The 25,272-nt window shown below is 45.3% G+C and overlaps 1 protein-coding gene across 3 annotated transcripts in view; it reads right to left on the reverse strand.

Annotated features, from left to right (window-relative positions):
- MYLK (myosin light chain kinase) overlaps nucleotides 1-25,272 on the reverse strand; it is a 276,906-nt gene that overhangs the window by 195,679 nt on the left and 55,955 nt on the right. The window contains exons 3-4 of one of the 3 annotated variants that reach the window (XM_082394845.1): nucleotides 22,558-22,716; nucleotides 13,385-13,474 (exon numbers count right to left, since the gene is read on the reverse strand). The exons of 1 other annotated variant lie outside the window; for it this stretch is intronic. The gene's annotated coding sequence lies outside the window, so the exon portion shown is untranslated. The remainder of the gene's footprint in view (nucleotides 1-13,384; nucleotides 13,475-22,557; nucleotides 22,717-25,272) is intronic. One more of the 3 variants, XM_082394844.1, reaches the window with a different exon arrangement.

Below are 25,272 nucleotides of genomic sequence, written 5' to 3' on the forward strand. Positions count from 1 at the left end.
GGGGTGTGGAGAGATTCCTGCACAGAGGATCAGTACTGACCAGCACTCACCAGCCTGAGAGGCTTGTCTGCTCACCCGCCAGCTGGGACAGGTGGGGGCTGGGAGCTGAGGCTCGGGCTTCAGAGGTCAGATCCCAGGGAGAGGACTGGGGTTGGCTGCGTGAACGCAGCCTGAGGGGGCTAGTGCGCCATAGCTAGCCGGGAGGGAGTCCAGGAAAAAGTCTGGACCTGCCTAAGTGGCAAGAGACCATTGTTTTGGGGTGTGCGAGGAGAGGGGATTCCTTCCCCCTGTGCCCACAGAAGGCAGAGCACCACCTAAGTCAGCTCCAGAGATGGGCACAAGCCACAAATACCAGCTCAGACCCCAAAGACAGGCATAAAACACTAATGCTGCTGCTGCAGCCACCAAGAAGCCTGTGTGCAAGCACAGATCGCTATCCACACACACCCCCTCCCCACCCCACCCCACTGGGAACCTATGCAGCCCTGCACTGTCAGGGTCCTGTGATCCAGGGACAACTTCCCTGGGAGAACACACGGGGCACCTCAGGCTGTTGCAACATCACACTGGCCTCTGCCGCCGCAGGCTCGCCCCGCATTCCAATTATGACTACCGTACCCCCCCACCCCCCTCACCCCCCGGTCTGAGTGAACAAGAGAGCCCTAATCAGCCGTGGCTTTAACCCCCTCCTGCCTGGGCGGGGAACAGGTGCCTGAGGGCAACCTACATGCAAAGGTGGGGCCAAAACCAAAGCTGAAACCCAGGAGCTGTGGGAACAAAGAAGAGAAAGGGAAATCTCTCCGTGTAGCCTCAAGGGCATCGGATTAAATCCCCACAATCAACTTGAGGTACCCTACATCTGTGGAATGCCTGAATAGGCAACGAACGAATCGCCCCAAAATTGAGGCGGTGGACTTTGGGAGCAACTGTAAATTTGGGGTTTGCTGTCTGACTGATTTGTTTCTGATTTTTATGTTTATCTTAGTTTAGTTTTTAGTGCTTGTTATCATTGGCGGATTTGTTTATTGGTTTGGTTGCTCTCTTCTTTTTTATTATTATTATTTTAATAATTAAAAAAATTTTTGTTTTTAATATATTTTCTTTCTTTCTTTTTTTCTCCCTTTTCTTCTGAGCTGAGCGACAGACAGGGTCTTGGTGCTCCAGCCTGGTGTCAGGCCTGAGGCTCCGAGGCGGGAGAGCCGAGTTCAGCACACTGGACCACCACAGACCTCCCGGCCCCATGTAATATCAATTGGCAAGAGCTCTCCCAGAGATCTGTGTCTCAATGCTAAGAACAAGCTCCACCCAACGGCCAGCAAGCTCCAGTGCTAGACGCCCCATGCCAAACAACAAGACAGGAACACAACCCACCCATTAGCAGAGAGGCTGCCTAACATCATACTAAGTTCACAGACACCCCAAAAGACACCACTGGATGCGGCCCTGCCCACCAGAAAGACAAGATCCAGCTCCACCCACCAGAAAACAGGCACCAGTCCCCTCCACCAGGAAGCCTACACAAGCCACTGAACCAACCTTAGCCACTAGGGTCAGACACCAAAATCAATGGGAACTAAGAACCTGCAGCCTGTGAAAAGGAGACCCCAAACACAGTAAGTTAAACAAAATGAGAAGACAGAGAAATATGCAGCAGATGAAGGAACAAGGTAAAAAAACCACTAGACCAAATAAATGAAGAGGAAATAGGCAGTCGACCTGAAAAAGAATTCAGAGTAATGGTAGTAAAGATGATCCAAAATCTTGGAAATAGAATGGAGAAAATACAAGAAACGTTTCACAAGGACCTAGAAGAACTAAAGAGCGAACAAACAATGATGAACAACACAATAAATGAAATTAAAAATTCTCTAGAAGGAATCAATAGCAGAATAACTGAGGCAGAAGAACGGATAAATGACCTGGAAGATAAAATAGTGGAAATAACTACTGCAGAGCAGAATAAAGAAAAAAGAATGAAAAGAATTGAGGACAGTCCCAGAGACCTCTGGGACAACATTAAATGCACCAACATTCAAATTATAGGGGTCCCAGAAGAAGAGAAAAAGAAAGGGTCTGAGAACATATTTGAAGAGATTATAGTTGAAAACTTCCCTAACATGGGAAAGGAAATAGTCAATCAAGTACAGGAAGCAAAGAGAGCCCCATACAGGATAAATCCAAGGAGAAACATGCCAAGACGCATATTAATCAAACTATTAAAAATTAAAAATAAAGAAAAAATATTAAAAGCAGCAAGGGAAAAGCAACAAATAACATACAAGGGAATCCCCAAAAGGTTAACAGCTGATTTTTCAGCAGAAACTCTGCAAGCCAGAGGTGAGTGGCAGGACATATTTAAAGTGATGATAAGGAAAAACCTACAAACAAGATTACTCTACCTGGCAAGGATCTCATTCAGATTAGATGGAGAAATTAAAACCTTTACAGACAAGCAAAAGTTAAGAGAATTGAGCACCACCAAACCAGCTTTACAACAAATGCTAAAGGAACTTCTCTAGGCAGGAAACACAAGAGAAGGAAAAGACCTACAATAACAAACCAAAAACAATTAAGCAAATGGTAATGGGAACATACTATCGATAATTACCTTAAAAGTAAATGCATTAAATGCTCCAACCAAAAGACACAGGCTGGCTGAATGGATACAAAAACAAGACCTGTATATATGCTGTCTACAAGAGACCCACTTCAGACCTAGGGACACATACAGACTGAAAGTGAGGGGATGGGAAAAGATATTCCAGGCAAATGGAAATCAAAAGAAAGCTGGAGTAGCAATTCTCATATCAGACAAAATAGACTTTAAAATAAAGACTATTACAAGAGACAAAGAAGGACACTACATAATGATCAAGGGATCGATCCAAGAAGAAGATATAACCATCGTAAATATTTATGCACCCAACATAGGAGCACCTCAATACATAAGGCAAATGTTAACAGCCATAAAACGGGAAATTGACAGTAACATAATAATAGTAGGGGACTTTAACACCCCACTTTCACCAATGGACAGACCATCCAAAGTGAAAATAAGGAAACACAAGCTTTAAATGATACATTAGACCAGATGGACTTAATTGATATTTATAGGACATTCCATCCAAAAACAACAGAATACACTTTCTTCTCAAGTGCTCATGGAACATTCTCCAGGATAGATCATATCTTGGGTCACAAATCAAGCCTCAGTAAACTTAAGAAAATTGAAATCATATCAAGTATCTTTTCCGAAAACAATGCTATGAGACTAGATGCCAATTACAGGAAAAAAGCTGTAAAAAATACAAACACATGGAGGCTAAATGATACAGTACTAAATAACCAAGAGATCACTGAAGAAATCAAACAGGAAGTCAAAAAATACATAGAAACAAATGACAATGAAAACATGACAACCCAAAACCTATGGGATGCAGCAAAAGCAGTTCTAAGAGGGAAGCATATAGCAATACAATCCTACCTAAAGAAACAAGAAAAATCTCAAATAAACAACCTAACTTTACACCTAAAGCAATTAGAGAAAGAAGAACAAAAAAACCCCAAAAGTTAGCAGAAGGAAAGAAATCATAAAGATGAGATCAGAAATAAATGAAAAAGAAATGAAGGAAACAATAGCAAAGATCCATAAAACTAAAAGCTGCTTCTTTGAGAAGATAAAATTGATAAACCATTAGCCAGACTCATCAAGAAAAAAAGGGAGAAGATTCAAATCAACAGAATTAGAAATGAAAAAGGAGAAGTAACAACTGACACTGCAGAAATACAAAGGATCATGAGAAATTACTACAAGCAACTATATGCCAATAAAATGGGCAACCTGGAAGAAATGGACAAATTCTTAGAAAAGCACAACCTTCCGAGACTGAACCAGGAAGAAATAGAAAATATAAACAGACCAATCACAAGCACAGAAATTGAAACTGTGATTAAAAATCTTCCAACAAACAAAAGCCCAGGACCAGATGGCTTCACAGGCGAATTCTATCAAACATTTACAGAAGAACTAACACCTATCCTTCTCAAACTCTTGCAAAATATAGCAGAGGGAGGAACACTCCCAAACTCATTCTATGAGGCCACCAACACCATGATACCAAAACCAGACAAAGATGTCACAAAGAAAGAAAACTACAGGCCAATATCACTGATGAATATAACTGCAAAAATCCTCAACAAAATATTAGCAAACAGAATCCAACAGCACATTAAAAGGATCATACACCTTGATCAAGTGGGGTTTTTCCCAGGAATGCAAGGATTCTTCAATATATGCAGATCAATCAATGTGATACACCATATTAACAAACTGAAGGATAAAAACCATTCGATGATCTCAATTGATGCAGAAAAAGCTTTCGACAAAATTCAACACCCATTCATGATAAAAACTCACAAGAAAGTAGGCATAGAGGGAACCAACCTCAACATAATAAAGGCCATATATGATAAATCCACAACCAACATCGTTCTCAATGGTGAAAAACTGAAACCATTTCCTCTAAAATCAGGAAGAAGACAAGGTTGCCCACTCTCACCACTATTATTCAACATAGTTTTGGAAGTTTTAGCCACAGCAATCAGAGAAGAAAAAGAAATAAAAGGAATCCAAATCGGAAAAGAAGAAGTAAAACTGTCACTGTTTGCAGATGACATGATACTATACATAGAGAATCCTAAAGATGCTACCAGAAAACTACTAGAGCTAATCAATGAATTTGGTAAAGTAGCAAGATAGAAAATTAATGCACAGAAATCTCTTGCATTCCTATACACTAACGACAAAAAAGTCTGAAAAAGAAATTAAGGAAACACTCCCATTTACCACTGCAACAAAAGAATAAAGTACCTAGGAATAAACCTAGCTAAGGAGACAAAAGACCTGTATGCAGAAAACTATAAGACACTGATGAAAGAAATTAAAGACGATACAAACAGATGGAGAGATATACCATGTTCTTGGACTGGAAGAATCAACATTGTGAAAATGACTCTACTACCCAAAGCAATCTACAGATTCAATGAAATCCCTATCAAACTACCAATGGCATTTTTCATAGAACTAGAACAAAAAAATTCACAATTTGTATGGAAACACAAAAAACCCTAAATAGCCAAAGCAATCTTGAGAAAGAAAAATGGAGCTGGAGGAATCAGGCTCCCGGACTCCAGACTATACTACAAAGCTACAGTAATCAAGACAGTATGGTACTAGCACAAAAACAGAAATATAGATCAATGGAACAGGATAGAAAGCCCAGAGATAAACCCACACACATGGTCACCTCATCTTTGATAAAGGAAGCAAGAATATACAATGGAGAAAAGACAGACTCTTTGGTGTACAACAGAAACTAACGCAGTATTGTGAAGCAATTATACTCCAATAAAGATCTATTAAAAAAAAAAAGAATGAAATTAGAACACTTCCTAACACCATACACAAAAATAAACTCAATACGGATTAAAGACTTAAATGAAAGGCCAGACACTATAAAACTCTTAGAGGACAACATAGGCAGCACACTCTATGACATAAATCACAGCAAGATCCTTTTTGACCCACCTCCTAGAGAAATGGAAATAAAAACAAATGGGACCTAATGAAACTTAAAAGCTTTTGTACAGCAAAGTAAACCATAAACAAGACAAAAAGACAACCCTCAGAATGAGAGAAAATATTTGCAAATGAAGCAACTGACAACGGATTAATCTCCAAAATATACAAGCAGCTCATGCAGCTGAATATCAAAAAACAAACAACCCAATCCAAAAATGGGCAGAAGACCTAAATAGACATTTCTCCAAAGAAGATATACAGATTGCCAACAAACACATGAAAGGATGCTCAACATCACGAATCATTAGAGAAATGCAAATCTAAACTACAATGAGGTATCACCTCACACGGGTCAGAATGGCCATTATCAAAAAATCTACAAACAATAAATGCTGGAGAGGGTGTGGAGAAAAGGGAACCCTCTTGCACTGTTGGTGGGAATGTAAATTGATACAGCCACTATGGAGAACAGTATGGAGGTTCCTTAAAAAACTAAAAGTAGAACTACCATATGACCCAGCAATCCCACTACCAGGCATATACCCTGAGAATACCATAATCCAAAAGGAGACATGTACCACAATGTTCACTGCAGCACTATTTACAATAGCCAGGACATGGAAGCAAACTAAGGGTCTATCGACAGATGAATGGATAAAGAAGATGTGGCACATATATACAATGGAATATTATTCGGCCATTAAAAAGAAATGTAACTGAGTTATTTGTAGGGAGGTGGATGGACTAGAGTCTGTCATACAGAGTGAAGTCAGAAAGAGAAAAACAAATACTGTATGTTAACACATATATATGGAATCTAAAAAAAAAAAAAAATGGTTCTGATGAACCTAGGGGCAGGACAGGAATAAAGACGCAGATGTAGGGAATGGACTTGAGGACACAGGGAGGGGGAAGGGTAAGCTGGGATGAAATGAGAGAGTAGCATTGACATATATACACTACCAAATGTAAAATAGATAGCTAGTGGGAAGCAGCCGCATAGCACAGGGAGATCAGCTCAGTGCTTTGTGACCACCTAGAGGGGTGGCATAGGGAGGGTAGGAGGGAGACGCAAGAGGGAGGGGATATGGGGATATATGTATACGTATAGCTGATTCACTTTGTTATACAGCAGAAACTAACACAACATTATAAAGCAATTATACTCCAGTAAAGATGTTAAAAAAAAAAAAAAAAAAGGCAAAGTCCACAGAAAAAAAAAAAAAAAGAAATGATGCCATCACACCCCCAACCCCGGAGTGGAGCAACTCATTCCTGGAACATCAACTATACTCAAAGATCTGGGGGAAGCATTTCTATATGAGAACCAATGTGTTCACATTGTCGTACCAAATGACAACTATAAGTTGATTTTACAAATTACCCTAAGACTTCAAAGAAATGTGATGCTTTCTGCAAGCTGCTTCAGGCTACACCTCAAGCCCCTACCCTCAGAATACTAGTTCTTTCTCCACTTCCTTGGGGATGGCAGAGTCGGAGAAGCACTACTCCCACCCAAATCCTGTATCACAGAAAGGAAACCTCAGGTCCAGCCAAGTGAAGTGACCGTGAACCACAGTATCTACTATTACTAATAAAAATAATCCATTTACTGAATGCTTACCAGGAGCCAGGTACTCTACTGAGAGTTTTACTTAAGTTAACTTTCATTTTCAAAGCAACTCTATAAGAGGTATGATTTTCAGTTTAAAGATGAAAAGAAGACTCAGAAGTTGAGCAATATATCCCAAATCGCAGAGCTAACAATGACAGCTGCTTCTTATCAGCTGGATTTGAACCCAGGCCTTTGACTCCAAGGTTCAGAGCCTTGGTGAAAATGTCACACTGTTAGTGATGCAAGAGGGAGGAGCTGGGAGTGGGTCGGAGTCCAGGGTGCTGGTGTCTTGTCCTAGATTATTATGCACAGCCCCAGAACACAAGGGGGCCTTAGCTTACCCTCGGCCTATCAATAAGAAAACCGAGGCTCAGAGAGAAGAGCCCAACTTAAGGCCAGAGCCACCGAATTTTAGAGACAGCATCTGCTAACAGTGGGCTCTGGGGGAGTATCCTAACGTCTCTGGGGTTAGAAGACCTCTAACATCCTTCCTGGATGTACCAGTTATAACCTGACTTGCACATTGTGTCAGCCTTTGTGAGCCTGAGCACCTGCAGGGGCCTCATTCACTTTGGTCTGCAGACAGCAGCTCTGACAAGCTACCCTTAACCTCCCTCCAGGGGGCTGGATGGCGGGGGCATGCTAAGGGAACTCGTTTGACAATTGCCAGTCACTCCTGGTTCTGAACCGATCAACCAGCCTGCTAGTCATTAGCTAAGCCCTGTATGCCAGAAATCAGAATGTATACACAGTAGCCAAAAGCCACAGCCACAAGCACGCACGCCCTTCTCAGCAAGGAAATTCCAGAAGTTCATTCATTCCTGTGGTTCACATCTATAAGAATCTTCTTCCAGATCCCAACTTCTTAGGTCCCTGGTGTTGTCTAAAAAGCCTACTCCACATCTGGACAAAAGCATGCTGAAAAGATGCGACTCTGTTGTGACTACTTAGAATATTTACATTATCTGTGGTATCCATGTTGATCGCCTGAGCCAATCAAGCCAGGTTTATCAACACCATGCTCCCAGCAGGGCAGGAAGAACCCCGGCTGAAAGGTCAGAACACACAGTCTGTCCGCATACCCATCACTGTGTGTTTACCAGCTCTGTCACGGACCCCATGGGGCTCTGTGTGTTGGGAGGAAGGGAGCAGAACATCAGGGGGTGAAGAGACAGGAGTTAGAGAAAGTCGAGACTCAGGGAGCAGCTTTGGAAGGGTCAGCACTCCTCACTTTGGCCTTGAGGAGGCCTCTGCACATCAGGAGCCATCAGCCTGCTGGGGAAGAGCCCCACCCGAGAGTAGACAAAGGCAGCTCGCGGCCGCCTGCTTGCTTCCTCCCCAGCCCAGCCCAGCCCCTCAGCTCCCACCCACACTGTTGCAGCTCCTGAGCATGTTGCACGTTCTAGAGTCTCGCCTCCAGCTGTGGCTCTTTAAAGCTGAGCAACTCGAGGTTCACACAAGCCCTACCTGATGTTCTAAGCCTGTCCCGGCTCCCCCCGCAGCTGCTGACTGGGGAGCCCCTCACACCTCTTCTAGACAGGCTCCTCCGGGACCCAGGATGTTGGCTGGGGGTGGGCAGGCCCCCGCCTCTCACCTTCCCTTTCATGCTCCTTGAATAGGCAGGAGAAGCCACTCAAGCACCAGGTGTGCAGGCCCTCGGCTGTCCTGCTGTCCCCTCACGCTGGGCTGCGGCTCAAGGCCCTTCCACACCACACCTGCCTGCCTCCCTTCTTGCCTCCCAAAGGACGCCCTCTGCTTCTCTGTCTCGACAGGCAATCAGGGATGTTGCCGAGAACATCCAGTTCTTACCATCTGCAACAATGGACGATAACAGAGAGTGACGCATTTTCTCCTGTAAGGACTTTTCCCACCAATCATGTCTACCTCCCTTCCTCCTCAGGCGTCCCTGAAGATACTGACAAGGCTAACATGTGTCTCTTCTCCTCTCCCACCCCAAACCTGCTCTGGAGGGGCGCTGTTGAGAAAGAAAATGGTGACCCCTGGGAACCCAGAGGAAAGGGCATGGAGAAAACTGATGGGCAACGGAGAGCACGGTGCATCAGCAGGAACACGGCCAAGTGCGACTGACCCTCCAGAGAGAGGACCGAGCTCACAGGTGTCAGCTCAACTGGCCCCAGAGGGGAGAAGAGGGCCCCTGTCCCTCCAATCTTCTCTTGGAAACAGGGGACCAGCAGGAAGATCAAGGGCTACCCCATGTGTCAGCTGGGCTCACACCTGGCCAGGAGAGCACAGACCTTGAAGACAGGGGACTTGGAATCCTATTGGGGAGGCCAGATCAACAAAGGAGAACAGTATAACCACAGGGGCCAGGAAAGTGGGATTGGAAATAAAACAGCTGGCGGGCCCTGGCCTGTTCACGGGACTTGGTAAACCCTTCATGTTTCCCACTCCTGAACCCCACAGTTCGGCACCCTGCTCAGGACACTCAGCCAACACAAATCAGCAGTTCGTTTCTTAGCATTTGCCTAGAGCGGAGCATGGGCCCAGCATTTATTGGGTGTTAAGTGTTCTCTCTCCCCCGCAGTAATAAGATGGGTACAGGACTCTGAAGGGCGGTACGTTGTTTACCATCACTGCAAAGCTTTGAAATGGCCATCCTAGTTAGAACATTTTCTCCAGGGCAATTTAGGTAAGCTTCCACCCCGTGTACATAGCAGGCAAACAACTAGGCCTCTCCAGGTGTGGTAGATTAGGCCAAAAAAGGACTACTAAATGTGCTTCTCCACACCAAATAGACCTATTAAATTAATAAGGCACTTCTAATTATTCTAATGAAATAATTTCTGATTCATGCTTGAAGTAAGAATCAGTTTTACTCTCACTCTGGTTTTTTATGATTACTCAATTCGGGATTTTTCTGAGAGAAAGCAGTCCCCTGGGACTTCCTAGAGTCCAGTGTTTGATGGGGGGAAATTATTTATACTGAAGAACTCTGCTTCCCCTCACACCTGTTAGCTGGGGCTTGGTTCTATCTCCCCGATGGCTTTGTTCCTCTTGGTCTCTAGGCCAAAGTGAGCTTCTGGGAAGCTGCAATTTGGCACAAGTGCATACTTGCTTGGGTGTCCCCTCTCTCAGCTGATCTTTGCAGGTTCCTGGCAAGTCTCTCTCTTAGTTGAGACAATGCTCCCCCCACCACCCTCTTCCCGCACCTCTTAACTAGAAAAATAAAATAATATCCAGGTGCCAGAAGGTAATTTCTTGCTTAAGCCCCGGAAAAGCCAAAGAGAGCTAGCTTATCCCCACATTTGCCGCCTGCAATGCTCAACCAAACAACAGGACAAACCATCTACGAAAGATCGAGCTATCTCTTCACTTCTGCAATCCCTGAAGCATTTCTCTGCCTGTTCGTGTGCACAGTGAGCTGCATCTGTACGGCTTCCCCATTGACCGGAAGCCCCTCTGAGCTGAGACCGTGAGGAGATGCTGCCTAAAGGACGTCACTTGAGTCCGCTCCCCGAGTCCCGTGATGTCCAGCTGGGCATCTCTGGGCGCTCGGGGTCAGACCAATCCTCCTGTGGGCACAGGGGAGGGGCCTCCTCCACAATTGCACTTTTCTTGCAAGCTGAACCTAAAGCTAGGCTCCCAGGCTGCATCACAGATGGTCAGCTTGGTGCTCTGCTCTGAAAGGGGGTTCCCAGTAAGGCAGCCTTGACAGAGCCAATGGAACACGGGGTAGACACCAAGAAAGAAACAGAGCCCACCCAGGCCGAGTTCTTGTTTGCTTCAAGTTATTTTCTACCATTTCAATGTATTTCTGCACTAGCCATATATAGGTTTTTCTATTAAAAGTCAAGAACTTTTCTAGGGAGAACTGCTCCCAGGTACACAAATAGGAGGACGGCTCAGCTGGCAAATTATCTCTTCTCACTGTAGATACTCTTCTGCTCAATGAAAAAGTTAACGGTCATGCACTCAATTTGTGGGATAGGTAAGGAAGGATGGAAGTGGAAGAGGAGCTCCTGGGTCAGAGTGAAATATGAATTCTAGCTACATGCTACGGCAGCTTAGGAATAACCACTGTGATTATCCTACAACTAATCAGGAAGCAGAGCTATATTCAAATGGGCCACTTCTCCATCAGGCCTGGGCCTGCCTCAGCATCAGGGAATCTTAACTCACCAGCTCTTATGCACTAGAGGCAACCAGCAGAGCAATTACCATCAACCTAGACTGTCCTCCTCCTTCCTTTTCAATAACTAGGGTGACCACATGACATATTACCCAAACCAGGACTCTTCTGAGAGTGAAGAGAGGGACTGCTAACACTTATGCCGGGACTGTCCAGGGGAAATAGGATGTGTGTGACCACCCTAATCACTCCCACCATCTCCCTAAGTCTGGATGTGACACATGACTTCAAGGATGTTTACCCTGGCCACGTTCACTCTGTTCTGGCCAAGCTTGTACTTCACATGCCCTCAGTCCAGGAAACTGTTATGTTATTTCACGCACTGGGTTATATTTGGACATGTTCTCATATCTGTCCTCGCTCCTTTTCTAGACCATCAGTGTCTTAGTTTCTGACTTGTTTTTTTGAACTATAGTTGATTTACAATACTGTGTTAGTTTCAGGTGTACAGCAAAGTGATTCAGTTATATATATATTTTTCAGATTATTTTCCATTATAGGTTATTATAAGATATTGAATATAGTTCCCTGTGCTATACAGTAATCCTTGCTGCTTATCTATTTTAGGTACGGTAGTTTGTATGTGTTAACCCCATACTCCTAATTTATCCCTCCTCCCCTTTGGTAACCATAAGTTTGTTTTCTATATCTGTGAGTCTGTTTTTGTCTTGTATACTGTCTTGTATATAGATTCATTTGTATTATTATTTAGATTCCACATATAAGTGATATCGCATAATATTTGTCTTTCTCTGTCTGGCTTACTTCATTTAGTATGATATTCTCTGTTCATGTTGCTGCAAATGGCAATATTTCATTCTTTTTTATGGTTGACTAATGTTCCATTATATATATACCACATTTTCTTTAACCAATCACCTGTTGATGGCCACTTGGGTTGTTTCCATGTCTTGGCTATTGTAAATTGTGCTGCTATGAACACTGGGGTGCATGTATCTTTTCTAATTAGAGTTTTTGTCTTTTCTGGATATATGCCCAAGAGTGGGATTGCTGGATCATATGGCAGCTCTATGTTTAGGTTTTGAAGGAACCTCCATACTGTTCTCCATAGTGACTGCACCAATTTACATTCTCACCAACAGTATAGGAGGGTTCCCTTTTCTGCACTGTTTGCTGACTTTTTGCATGAACTTTAAACTCACTCTAGTTCCTTTGTTCCATCCACTTTTGTCATTGTTCATAAATAAATAATATTTGCTGAAAGTCTGGTTGTAAGTATGATCGCAAATGACTTTTTCCCTAACATAAATACTGTCGTTTTTAATATATTTTTCCAGTATTTTTCTATATATGTACTTTTTAAAACAAAATTATACATACACACTATCATTGCCTTCATCTTCATACTTTTGTTCAGGCTAAACCACAATATTTTTCCTGGTTACGGAACACTCTTCCTAAGTCTCATTTTTAATAACTTTGTAACATTTCGTCAAGTGGATGAACCATCATTTACTCAATCACATCCCTGTTATTTACCATTTAGGTTGTTTCCAATTTCACTAAAACAGACAACATCACAAGTCACAATTTCATGAACATAACTTCTCCTTCACTCTAGATTATACCTACTCAAGATATATTTCAAGAATTTCGATTACTAAGTCAAAGTGCTTGAAATTTTTATGGCTCTCAAATCTAGGTCCTCTTAATTTCTGTCAATGTACTACCTGGGGTGACTCATGGCTCCCCAAATATTTTGCTCTCCTTCCTCAGCCCCAGTTTGATCTTGAGCTCCTTGATCTGGTGCCAGGGCCCAGGTATGAGCCAGGTCCAGGGATTCCTGTACAGTTTGAAGGGATGTGCACTTTGATATCTGACCAAGTGAGGCAAGACTTGGGAAATGAGGCAGGTATTGAGCAAGACAGGGAAGGATCCCACCCCAAGGAGTCATGAAGTTCAAAACAACTATTGTTATCAAGCAAAACATGGGGCCTCTGCTCTCTCTCCTCTGTAATCCTGCCAGTGGGGGCAGCCCCGGATGCCTCTGAGCCTTTTCTACCCAGCTGAGTCCTACCTTAACCTCAAGGTATCCTCTTCTCTAAGGCCTTCCCAGCAGGATTTATGACACAGGTTCTTGAGCACAGACTCGGACAAACTTTCCAATCTGTGATAAAATATAGGAAATGAGGACAATACGTGGAATTTTTCATAAAGCTCATTGCACATAGTTTAAAAGGCCATCCTTTAATCTCAGTTTATGTCCTTCATACTTTCTTGGAATTAACGTGTTCTTTCATTTATTTGTAAAATTGTCCGTGGCTTTGTTTAATTAGTAGTTCGTTTATTTATCGCATATGTTTTGACAGCTCACTACCTGCCAGGTGCTATTCTAGACCCTAGAGACAGAGCAGCAAACACAAGAGACAAAGGTGCCTGACAACTAGCTTTTCTGATTGTGATATAAGTGCCTGACAGGTAGCTTTTGATTGCTGAGGCCTCCACTTCAAAGACAGCCATTTCGAATAAACACACTGCCAGCTACAGGACTAGATAAAGAGCCAGGCCACCCCAGTCATGAGGTTCCCCTTTTTTACAGAGAGCTCTGGTGACCTAGATAACTGACCGTTCAACGGTTTTTCCCTTCCTGTGCTTTAATTCCTGCTTTTATGCTTTAAATTCACCAATAAAGAGTGAACACTTGAAACCCTAGGTCCTCCAACCCTCGACTCCAATAAAGACAGAACCCCAGGTCTGCTCTATCTCGTGCTCTCTCTCCCTCTCTTCCCCCACCCCTCGCTGTGTGGCCCCGGGGAGGCCTTGCACCCTCAGGGACCTGCGAGCAATAAGCCTTGTCTTTTCTAAGTTCCCTGATGGTTGTTACTGAGCTGCGTCTTGCAGTCTTAATAAGAACCACAAGGGTCGGTCCAGCCACAACATTGGCTCCAGGTGGAAAAATGTCTGTGGGGGGCCACCACAAGTAGCACGGCCCAGGGGAGTGCCCCCAGGCGTCTCTAGCTTACAGGATCACTATCACCAGGCCAAGACGGCCCTGAAACAGCGCCCTTGCTCTGACTGTGGAGGCTCTGTCTCCGCAGCGCCCTGGAGGGTGGGGGGAAGGGCTCAGGTTTGGACATCATTGTATCTCCATGGTGGTGTCCTGCACAGTCACTTCTTATTAAACACTTGCTGGGGACAGGGTTTTATAAAGACACTGACACTCCCTGGAGCATTAGTGGGGACACTTGTGTGCCCAGCAGAGGGCCTGTGGGCAGTTTTTAAAAAGGCATGAAATCAACCAACTCTGGGGCCACGGTGCCTGGCTTCCAATCCCAGCTCTGCTGTAGGACCTTCAGCAAATGCTTTCACCTCTCAGCCTGTGTCCTCACTTGTAAAATGGGCAGGATTGTAACAGTACTTGCTTGAAGAGGCTTGAAGATGGAAGCCCTCCGCACAGTCCTTGGCACACCAGAAGCCCTCAATAAATGTGACCTAGTTGTAGCAATAACAATAGCATCTGGGACTTCCCTGGTGGCGCAGTGGTAAAGAATCCACCTGCCAATGCAGGGGACGCTGGTTCAAGCCCTGGTCCGGGAAGATCCCACATGCTGTGGAGCAACTCAGCCCGTGTGCCACAACTACTGAGCCTGCGCTCTAGAGCCCACAAGCCACAACTACTGAGCCCGCATCAACCACAACTACTGAAGCCCGCGCGCCTAGAGCCCGTGCTCCACAACAAGAGAAGTCACCGCAACGAGAAGCCCGCGCACCACTAAGAAGAGTAACCTCCACTCGCCGCAACTAGAGAAAACCTGTGCGCAGCAACAAAGACCCAACGCAGCCATAAATAAATTAATTAATTAAAAATAAATTTAAAAAAAAGAACTTAAAAAAAAAACAAAAAACAATAGCATCAATTGGGTGCTAAATAAACCAGCTAATAGGTGACTGTGTCAACATTAAACCAGGTGAAAGGTCACAGCCCAGAGAACCAAACTGAAATTGAAGATACATTTGACGGGCCAGAAATGTTAAAGATATAACAGGGAAAATTAAATTTGTATATGAAGGAAGAAAAAAACAAACTGGCCAGACTTTCTCTTCCCTCTCCACATGTCAATGATAGAAACTGATAGGATTTCATTTACGTCAGTGATAGAAACAGGGCAAAATGCTCCTACCAAATCCAGGTTTGTTCAATGATGGGCACATGCCAGAATTCAACCACAAATGGCCACGATGAGTTGAGGGGAATGGAACTAGGGAATAAACACACGAGTTCAGGGACTTTCCTAAAGTATGGACATTCCACAGACAGATAATTTCCAGTGCCACACAGAACTTCGGAATTTAAGAAATCTGAGGGAGGGTGGGATGGGGTAGAAAACAGAATACTGGCCACAACGAGCAGCAGGACAAAGGCCCAAGTTTGCAGAGGTTGCTCTTAGCTCTGTGATTGAAATGCAATGCTGTGCAAACTTAATATCGGCGGCTCAGATAAAAGAATGTCAGCAGACTGGATAATTAAAGCTTTTTGGCTCATTTCTTTGTTCTCTTGCTTTCCGGAGGGAGGTCGATAGAAAAAGGAGATGGGTCCAGTAAACCAAGAATTCCTCAGAGTTTTAAGTATATTTTTAGTTACTCCTGACATCTGGAATAGCAGAGACATTATTTCGGGATCAGAGATCAGATTCTGATCATGCCCTTTACATGGGGCTAAACATCACTCTCTAAAATCCTTTGATGAGGATGTACTTATTGCAAAGATACGCGCAGGCTAATTGAGACCACATTTAGGGTGTCTGTAGCTTCTGACAGAAGATGTTTCTGGCTGAGTGGAACACATGCCATCAAACCAGTTGCCACCATTCCTATTTTTCACCATCTTCCCAAATGCCTTCCTGGACCTGCATCTGGACCAGACCTGTTCCACTCAGGACTGGAGCTGCCCAAGACCAGGGGAGTGACCACGGGTCCACAGCCAGGTCCTTACAGAGCAGCAATGGACCCAACTGCCTGGTCCCACTTGCTTTTTAAAGCATGGGCTACTCGACAAGGAAAGAGTAAATCACAAAACCACAGACACAGTTAAGAGTGCAGGGAGATCTTCGAACTCAACCTCCCATCCAGTAGAGGAATGCTGTTCTGCCCCAAACTGGGCAAGGGTGGGACTGATATGTTTGTGGACAATTGCCAGGACCTGGCTGAGCCATGAGGCTGGTGATTACAGGGATGGAACCAAACCCATCAGGGGTGGAGGGAGGACTTAGCCAAGATCCTGGTGGGTCCCTCCGTAAGAATGCCGGGAACTGCAGGACTAGGGATGTATCTGAGACTAACCTCTCCAGCCCCCTTAGGGCAGGTTGGGGTTCCCTAGAGTTAGAACTCCCCCCGCCCCACTCATGCAGGAACCCTCTCTGGGCATGTCTGACAGGGGAAAATGCTCAGAGAGGAGACAGGAAGGGGTGGCTGGGGAAGGAGTTCCGGTCACTGTGTACAGCAGGGTCTGCTGAGCCCTGATATGGCTTTGCCTAACTGGACCCAATTCTGTCCCCTGGAGTCACATCAACTCTACCTTTCTACAAAACATGGTTACAAATATCTGAAGACAATCATCATTTATCCTTTATCCTTCTGCAGATGAAACACACTCGACCCTTTCAACTGTTCCTACTTGCCATTGCTTCCAAACCGTTTCACATCCTCTGGGTTCATGCTAGTTTCACCAGGACCCCCTTGGTGTGACCCTGAGGACTGAAGAAAGAAGACAGGAGCACAGTGGATAAACCACAGGTTTGAATCTTGGCGCCGTCATCCCCCATGCCTCAATTTCCTCTGCAGTTTCCTCTGCAGCACCTGATAATCTTAGCTATGAGAAATGCATAAGTCAGTTCATAGAGAACTCTTAGAACTGTGCCTGGTGAGGCAGCTGATAAGCAGCTAATTAAGTCTCAGCTATTTCTTAGCACAATGCTTAGCATAAGAAGTATGCAATGCATACACAAATCCTGCAGCTGATACTCCGTTACTCACCAGCTTTCTTACTCACAAAACAACAGTACCACCTCTGAGCTTTGATGAGGTAAGTTGTGAGAAGTCTCCTGGTCAGTGCGTGGTGCAGAAGAAGCAGGCCATATACACTAGCTTCCTTCCCCTTTGTACGGATGCAGCAGCTAGGAGCCATTCTCTATGGGTCTCTCATGTGCTGTATATCCGGCAAGCGCAGGCACTGACTGCCTTTGCTCCAGATTATCTTTTCAAGAACATTTGTATCATAAACAACCTTGGAAGAAAGAGTGTCTTCCTTTGGAGCAAAGATCAGGCACGCTTACTGTCCATTATAAAAGGTTTGAGTTCCCTAATCTCAGGATTTCTCTCCACTGTGTGGGCAGGTGTCACCCTATGGAGATTGGAGCTCAAAGAACCAGTGAGAGAAAATGCTGGTTCTCTGGTCACTGTCATTGTTGTGAATCATAAAGTCCTGTCCCTAACCCATGGAGCTCATCTTCTGCCAGCATTCATGAAACCTTGGCAGCAAACTCACTAGCTTGCCAGTTGGTGAAATCTCAGACCCTCCATAGTTAGTAAAGACAACTTAGAGAAGAGACAGTGACAAAATAACCACCCCCTGACCCCTACAGTAAAGATCTTAAACTATCATCAACCTTATCATAGTCTATCTACACTTAGCTGATTTTCTAAAAATTCTAAGTGAAGAATTTTTATTTATTTCCTTATTTATTCATTTCGATTTTCATCTTCTTGATTTTAATCGAAAGTTGCATTCATTTGAGGTGTCTTCTAAAGCTTTTTTGAGGGGAGACATCTTTTGAACTTGAAGGTCCCCCTTTCCAGTGCCTTTGTCAGAGGTGCACAGACCATAGTCTCTCCTCCTGTTCCACTCACTTCTCCCACCAGATCAGGTAGACCCTCCTTCTAAATCTAGGTTCTCATCCGTAGCATGAGACACCAGTTTGAATTGTATAAAACTCTTGACAAGTTTCTACCTTCATTCAATTTGTGGCTAAGAGCACGGTGAGTTCTACAATCATCCCAGGATGCTCTTCGTTCTCCCCTTACCCTTTACTGAGAGCACTGGGTGAGCCTCTATATTAACACCTCCACTTCCAAAAGGTAGAGATGTGTGACCTATGGGATGTGACACAGCTGAAGATCAGCAGGACACCAGCTGGTGTAGTTAGGAAGAAGAGGTAAGAACACCCACGTCCTGCTGGGAAATCTGGCCTAAAACCACTAAGGCTGTAATCCAGAGCAAGTCGAGATCTGAGAAGGCAGCTGTGTGAATGGGGTAGGGAAGTGCAAATACTGCCCTGTATGTGCTTCAGACTCATCTCTGGCACTAAGAAAGACAGGGGCACGGTTAGGGACAATGTTATGAAATGCAATTTCAACTCACCCCAGGTAGCTTAGTAGGAGGCCGGTAGATATGAAGCTGTCAGTGGTTCCAAATTTTCTTCAGACACCGTAAATTAGTGGGACAAGATCTTTACTCCCATCCTCTACCACTGCCACTACCACTGTCCCTCATTTTCAGATCAAGGATTCATGCACGTGATAAACTCTAGCTCACAGGTACCCGTTGACTATTCAGATAAGCAACCAGTGATTTTCATCGTTTTGTCCCTTGGGTACTTTCTTGCATTTTATAGGTACCCTCCCTCTCCACCACAAAACTGGGTATATCTAGGTCTCAGCATCTGGCATTAAACTATAACATGATTCTTTTCAAAAATAAATAAAAATAAGTGAGCCAAAAAATCTCTTGAACTACAATGCTTTTTCTCTTATTCATCTTTTTAAATTAAGGGGGTTTTATTTTTAGATTTTACTGTCTGAAGATTTCTTACAATATTTTTAAGCATGACTGGGTCTACCAAGATCTCAACATCTGGTCATAAGTTACTTGCAGAACTGTGGCATAGTTTTCTTTCTTTTGAAAAATAATTAATCTGTGATGGCTTTAATGGATATCAAACGAATAAAAACAGCTTTTATCTTAACATAGTTTCAGCAGTAAGCTTGGGCTTTATCAGGCCCCATGATCAAGGATTACCCAGGAACGTTTAGTAATTAGTTTCCCAGGATAACTCCAGGGGATGGATCCTTGGCTTGCAGGCCTATTACCAGCTTAAACTCTCATCCCAGGCCCCAAGTCTCCCTTGTGTTATAGAGGGCTCTCAACTTCTGGTCCTGCCTCCTCAAGGTGGCCTCCCATCTCTGCAAAGCTCTCACAGTGTCCCATCCAGAAACTGCTTCTATGCTTTCCTATGATCCAACGGTCCTCTGGTTTCATTATGTCTGTGTAAGAGACAGGACAGGATCCAAATCTCATCCCAGACTCCGGATTGTCAGAAAACTCATCTCTCTACCTACGCAGATTAACTCCTAATGTATCCAACCCTTAGGGGGTTTTGAGGCTGTTCCACAACAGACTGTCCCCAGTCAGAGATGGCCAGACCTTCACACCTGGTTACCCCCACAGGTACAGATCAATAAAACCCAGTCAATGGAATACTACTCAGCCATAAGAAAGAATGAAATAATGCCATTTGCAGCAATATGGATGGACCTAGAGATTATCACACTAAGTGAAGTAAGTCAGACAAAGTTCATATGGTATCACTTATATGTGGAATCTAAAAAATGATACAAATGACTTATTTACAAAACAGAAACAGACTCAGAAAACAAACTTACAGTTAGAAAAGGGGAAGGGGAGACAAATTAGGAGCTTGTGATTAACAGATACACACTATATATAAAATAAACAACAAGATCCTACTGTATAGCACAGGGAACAATAGTCAATATCTTGCAATAATCTATAATGGAAAAGAATCTGAAAAAGAATACACACATGCGGGACCTCCCTGGTGGCGCAGTGGTTAAGAATCCGCCTGCCAATGCAGGGGACACGGGTTCGAGCCCTGGTCTGGGAAGATCCCACATGCCGTAGAGCAACGAAGCCCGGGTGACACGACTACTGAGCCTGCGCTCTAGAGCCCATGTGCCACAACTACTGAGCCTGCGTGCCACAACTACTGAAGCCAGCGCGCCTAGAGCCCGTGTTCCGCAATGAGAAGCCTGTGCACTGCAATGAAGAGTAGCCCCCGCTCGCCGCAACTAAGACCCAACGCAGCCAAAAAATAAATAAATTTTTTTAAAAAGAAAGAAACATTTGCTAAAGGTCCCTGCATCATCTGTGAGGGGCCCACCGTCTCAGACTTTAAGGGACCCTGGAGAAGGGCACCGAGTTCTGGACAGCCTCTACACCGGCCAGGTTAACGGCTGTGCTCATGAGGCCCCGTTTCCTCACTAAGGAGGAAAAAGAGTACTGGATGATTTCTGCAGCCCCATCTGCTCTAGGTTTTACAACTTCCCTGTCCTGAGCATAAAGCTGGTAACTACACAGAAAGGGCTTCATGCACAGCCCTCTCAGCACCAGAGGCTCTACCTTCAGCCCTATTTTAGCCGAGGCAAACCTGCCTTTAAAATAAAGCGACTTGCGTTAATTTCTCCATCCTTTGATCTTCTGCCTCTGTTGCTTCACAAAGTCATGGCTTTAAGCCTTTGCCTTCCAAGGGAGCCATGCTCAGACATACAGTGTTCACTTTGATCCAGCCTCCCCTGAATACTAAAATAATGCCTCCCATCTCAGATGCAGGTTCTGTATTTTCTTTCAGGCAGCAGTAGGACACCACTACTTTTTTTCTTTATTAGCCACTTTAGAGTCCAACCTCACTGTCATTTTTTTTTAAATTCCTTTCAAGTTACAGGATTTATTTTCTTAATGAAAGAGCAGCCCCTACATACTTTTTTTGCCTTTCCAAGTAGTCTAAGAGGCTACTCTCTCACTTCAGTGATGGGGCCATAGTTCAAAGCAGCTTTAGAACCATGGGGGAAACAATCAGTGCTATAAAATCACAGGCCACGCTTCCTTTCACTAATTCCTCTTTCCCTTCCTCTTCCTTCTCACACTCTTTGCTTCACTAGAATTGGTTGTGGCCCCATCAGCCTCCATTGCACTGAGAGTGAACAGATGGCCCCCTGGCTGACACTGGCTGAGGACCCCTGACGTGCTATAAGCCTGAGGGTCAGCATGGTGGCAACAGAAAACCCATCTCCCTCACTGGCTAAAGCTGCAAAAAGCAAAGAATCCCGCCCCCCCTCAAATAACACATAGGAAATCCCAAAAGATCACCGACATGTTTGAAATACTATTGAGAAATATATTTCAGAATATTATTTGAAATATTATTCACTATTGGATAGCTGCCCAAAGAAGTCCCCATCTGAACACTCACTCTATGTTACCCTAACACAGGACTTCTCACTGAGCAGAGTGGAGATGACCACGTCTGGGCAGCTCTTGGTCAGCACCCGGAATAGCTGGGCCCCCATTAACATGGAATTCTACCTGTGTGTCAACCCCAACAAGGTCTACTTGCCAAGCAACCACAGGGTCAAAGGGGAAATCAAAACCAAATGGAGGGACTTCCCTGGTGGCACAGTGGCTAAGAATCCGCCTGCCAATGCAGGGGACACGGGTTTGATCCCTGGTCCGGGAAGATCCCACATGCCTTGGAGCAACTAAGCCCATGCACCACAACTACTGAGCCTGCGAGCCACAACTACTGAGCCCGTGCATCTAGAGCCCGTGCTCTGCAAGAAGAGAAGCCACCGCAATGAGAAGCCCGTGCACCGCAACAAAGTGTAGCCCCGGCTCGCTGCAATTAGAGAAAGCCCATGTACAGCAATGAAGACCCAATGCAGCCAAAAATAAATATTAATTAATTAATTTCAAACAAACAAACAAACAAAAACAAATGGAGTTCATCACAGCAGCCTCCTGGAGCAGTGGAGGAAGAAGTTTGGGGCAGTCGGGAAGCTGGAACACCACAGTTTGGCAGTACGAATAGCTTCTAGCAGAGGCCAGGGCACCCAGCAGGCTCTTAATCAATCTTGATTCCTGGCTGGCTCCACCGATGGCTCCCACTGGCTTGACCGGTTCTAGAATTCCGACCGGCTAAGCCAAGGTCAACAGATAATGCTAAAGCATGCTGACTTCACCCCCACCTGCCTCGGCACCTGGCCAGGTGTCATCTCACCTTGGGGGCTGTGGTCCCCCCCGAATGGCCAGGAAGGCACACAGTTCTTCCCCTCCGGCAGCTCCTCAGGGTGGACTGAGGGGGAGGGGTCAACAGCACAATTTAAACTCTGCCCACTCACCAATGTCTCCTCTGCTGTTTGTTGTGGTAACTGGGCTGAGAGGACAAGGAAAGAAGTCCTGGAGGTCTGCCTCACCGTGGGGAGCCCTCAGCCGGGACACTCCTGAAGTGTTCTGGACTGCAGCAGGGGCAGCCGATCTGGCAGCCACCTGGCCGGTGCCTGGCGGAAAGGAGGACAGGAAAGCCGAGTCAGGGACAGACACGCAACAGGGAGTGGGTGCGGCAGCCGGAGGACCTTATCACCGGAGAGGCTGGTGGAAATGCCCCAAGGACAGCAACAGTTGCTTTTATGACCACGTGTGGGGGGCTATGGGTTTCGAGTTCAGGAACAATGATTACGAGGAGAACCAGAAAGGTGCTTCCTTCCTCCGCAGAGGACAGATGCAGGAGAGCCAGGGAGGATGGCGCTGGGGTGAGGGTGCAGGGTCTGGGGAGAGGCCCTAGCAGGGATGAGGGAGGAAGGACACCCGGCAGGCCTGTCAGGAGGCCATTGGGGTCTCTGGAGGGGGCCGGCTCCTGGGTAGTCAGGGGCCCGGCTTTGGTGACACAGCCAGGGGAAGGGGATGCCCACAGGACAGGGAGAAAGTACCCACACCTGGGAGAAGACTGTCCTCAGGAATGAGTGAGCCCCCGCCCCCCACTGTCCCAGGACCCAGCCCACGTCCCATGCCCCGCAGAACCCACATGTAGGCAGCCCACGGCGCCCACCCCTCAGCCTGGTCCAGGCCCCTGAAGTTTACCCCTTCTCCCCCCTTCACAAACCTGTTTCCCTCCAGCAGCAAATCTCATATATTCCTTAAGAGGGAAACAAATACTTATATCAAGAGTATGCGGTAAATCCGTTCTCTCAAAGGAACAAATGACTTGTCTCTGAGCCCATTATGCGTTGCCCTTCCAGAAGGTGTATTAGTAAAAGATTCTTTGTAAACCCAAAGGAAATCAAATGCTCATGATGGAATTTCAGCAGAGGAACTTCCAGGCGGAAAGGTCCTTACACATCCCTTCCATCACACAGGAGATCTAGAGGGTGGATGCTCAGTCTAGGGTGGTGGTCCCCCCCACTTTGAGGTGTACATCGAAGAAGAAACGGGAGTGACTGGACCCTCTGAAGAGGGGTGGGATGGGGTGGAACCCTCACCCTGTTACAGGGCCGCAGCTAGACGTCCTTTCCCACCTGAACAGGGAGCTCCAGCAGAGAGCTAATCCCGAGGGTGCCAGCCCCACCTGAACCCACTTGCTGCTGCTGGGAACCCGTGTGGCCACAGGACCAGGTGGGAGCTGAAGCAGGATGGTGTTCCTATAAGTAATGGTTTCTGCGTCTCTCATGGCCTAAGCCAGTCGGTCCCAGCGGAACTTCTCTCCACCCAGCAAGCTCAGTCCATCCGCTGCCCCTCTACTCAAGGATTCTCCACCCTTGGTAAAGGGCTCAGGCACCTGTGGCTTGACCCTGACTCCACCTCCAGCTGGAGCACACGTGGCACCTCATCCTCACCAGCCACTCTTCCGCGGGCTGCCAGCAGGAGGCACCTCCTGGTCTGCTGCTCCTCCGGTGCCTCAGGCCCGCATCCCACCCTGTGCCCACAGGAGCCAGGGATGCTCTGCCACGCCCATTCTTTTGTCCAGCGGATTAGGCCACTTCCGGCTATAATCCTTTCACAGCTCAACCTGCATCAAGGATTGTTTCCAAAAGGACCCGAAGTCACTCACAAGAAAATACAAAATTAAACTGATTATTTAAAAACTAAAACTGTATAAAAGCTGATAATATATGCAAAATGGTTTTCTAATTTTACAAACGTATCAAGCATTACATCTGTCCCCTAAGTTTCATGACACTCATAGTAAAAAAAAGGAAACAAAATGGGTCACATAATTCTCCTTGCTGTGAAGATGCAAAGGCACTTCATCAAGAAACAGTGCTAATCTCTACAGAGAGGGAACTGAACATCACAGGAACGAGTCTACCCATAGGGTTTTCAGAAAGAAATGCTCACTATTTGGCCCCTTTTTAACATCAACACTTATGAAAGTAAGAAAAATATTAAAACATGACTTGAGATTTTTGCAGGGAACTAAAGCAATGTCATTTGGGCAGGGGTCTGGAAGCTTAAATACAAGACACAGTGGTTCTCAGGGCACCTCACCACGCATTCTGCAGCGAAGAGGGGAAGAGGAAGGTTCGAGGGGGAGGGGCACTGGGAAATGTGGTGGGATTATTAATTCCCATATGACTTGGGGGTGGGAGGACAAGAATGCTAATATCCTACATTAAACAGAATACTCATTATAAAGAATTATCTCATCTAAAATGCTAATAGTACCCCTGCTGAGAAACAGTGGAAGGGGAATCAGTAATTAGCATGACTCTTCTAATGCCTTAAATACCAATTAAATCTTCACAGAGAGTTGACAGCAAAGACTACAAAAATGTCTGCTCTGGGAGTACAGATGAAGGGGGATGCAGGCTTCTGATGTGTCAGTCCTGCTGGTGGTGACATGCAGATCATTTTATAAGGGGATTGGAGCCTGATGAGTACTGTTGGCTAGAGAGAGAGCTGGATGATGGTGAGCTATAAGCACGCCTGTGGAAAGGGACAAACCTCTCCCGTTTCTTATTTCTTTATATGTCTAAATGAGGACACAGCTGGGACATCAAACCTGCACATCAACACATCACAGGAGAAACTAGTCTACAGCACTGGTTTTCAAAGTGTGG

Source organism: Balaenoptera borealis, assembly GCF_965194805.1.
Source record: "Balaenoptera borealis genome assembly, chromosome: 5".
Classification (NCBI taxonomy): Eukaryota; Metazoa; Chordata; class Mammalia; order Artiodactyla; family Balaenopteridae; genus Balaenoptera; species Balaenoptera borealis.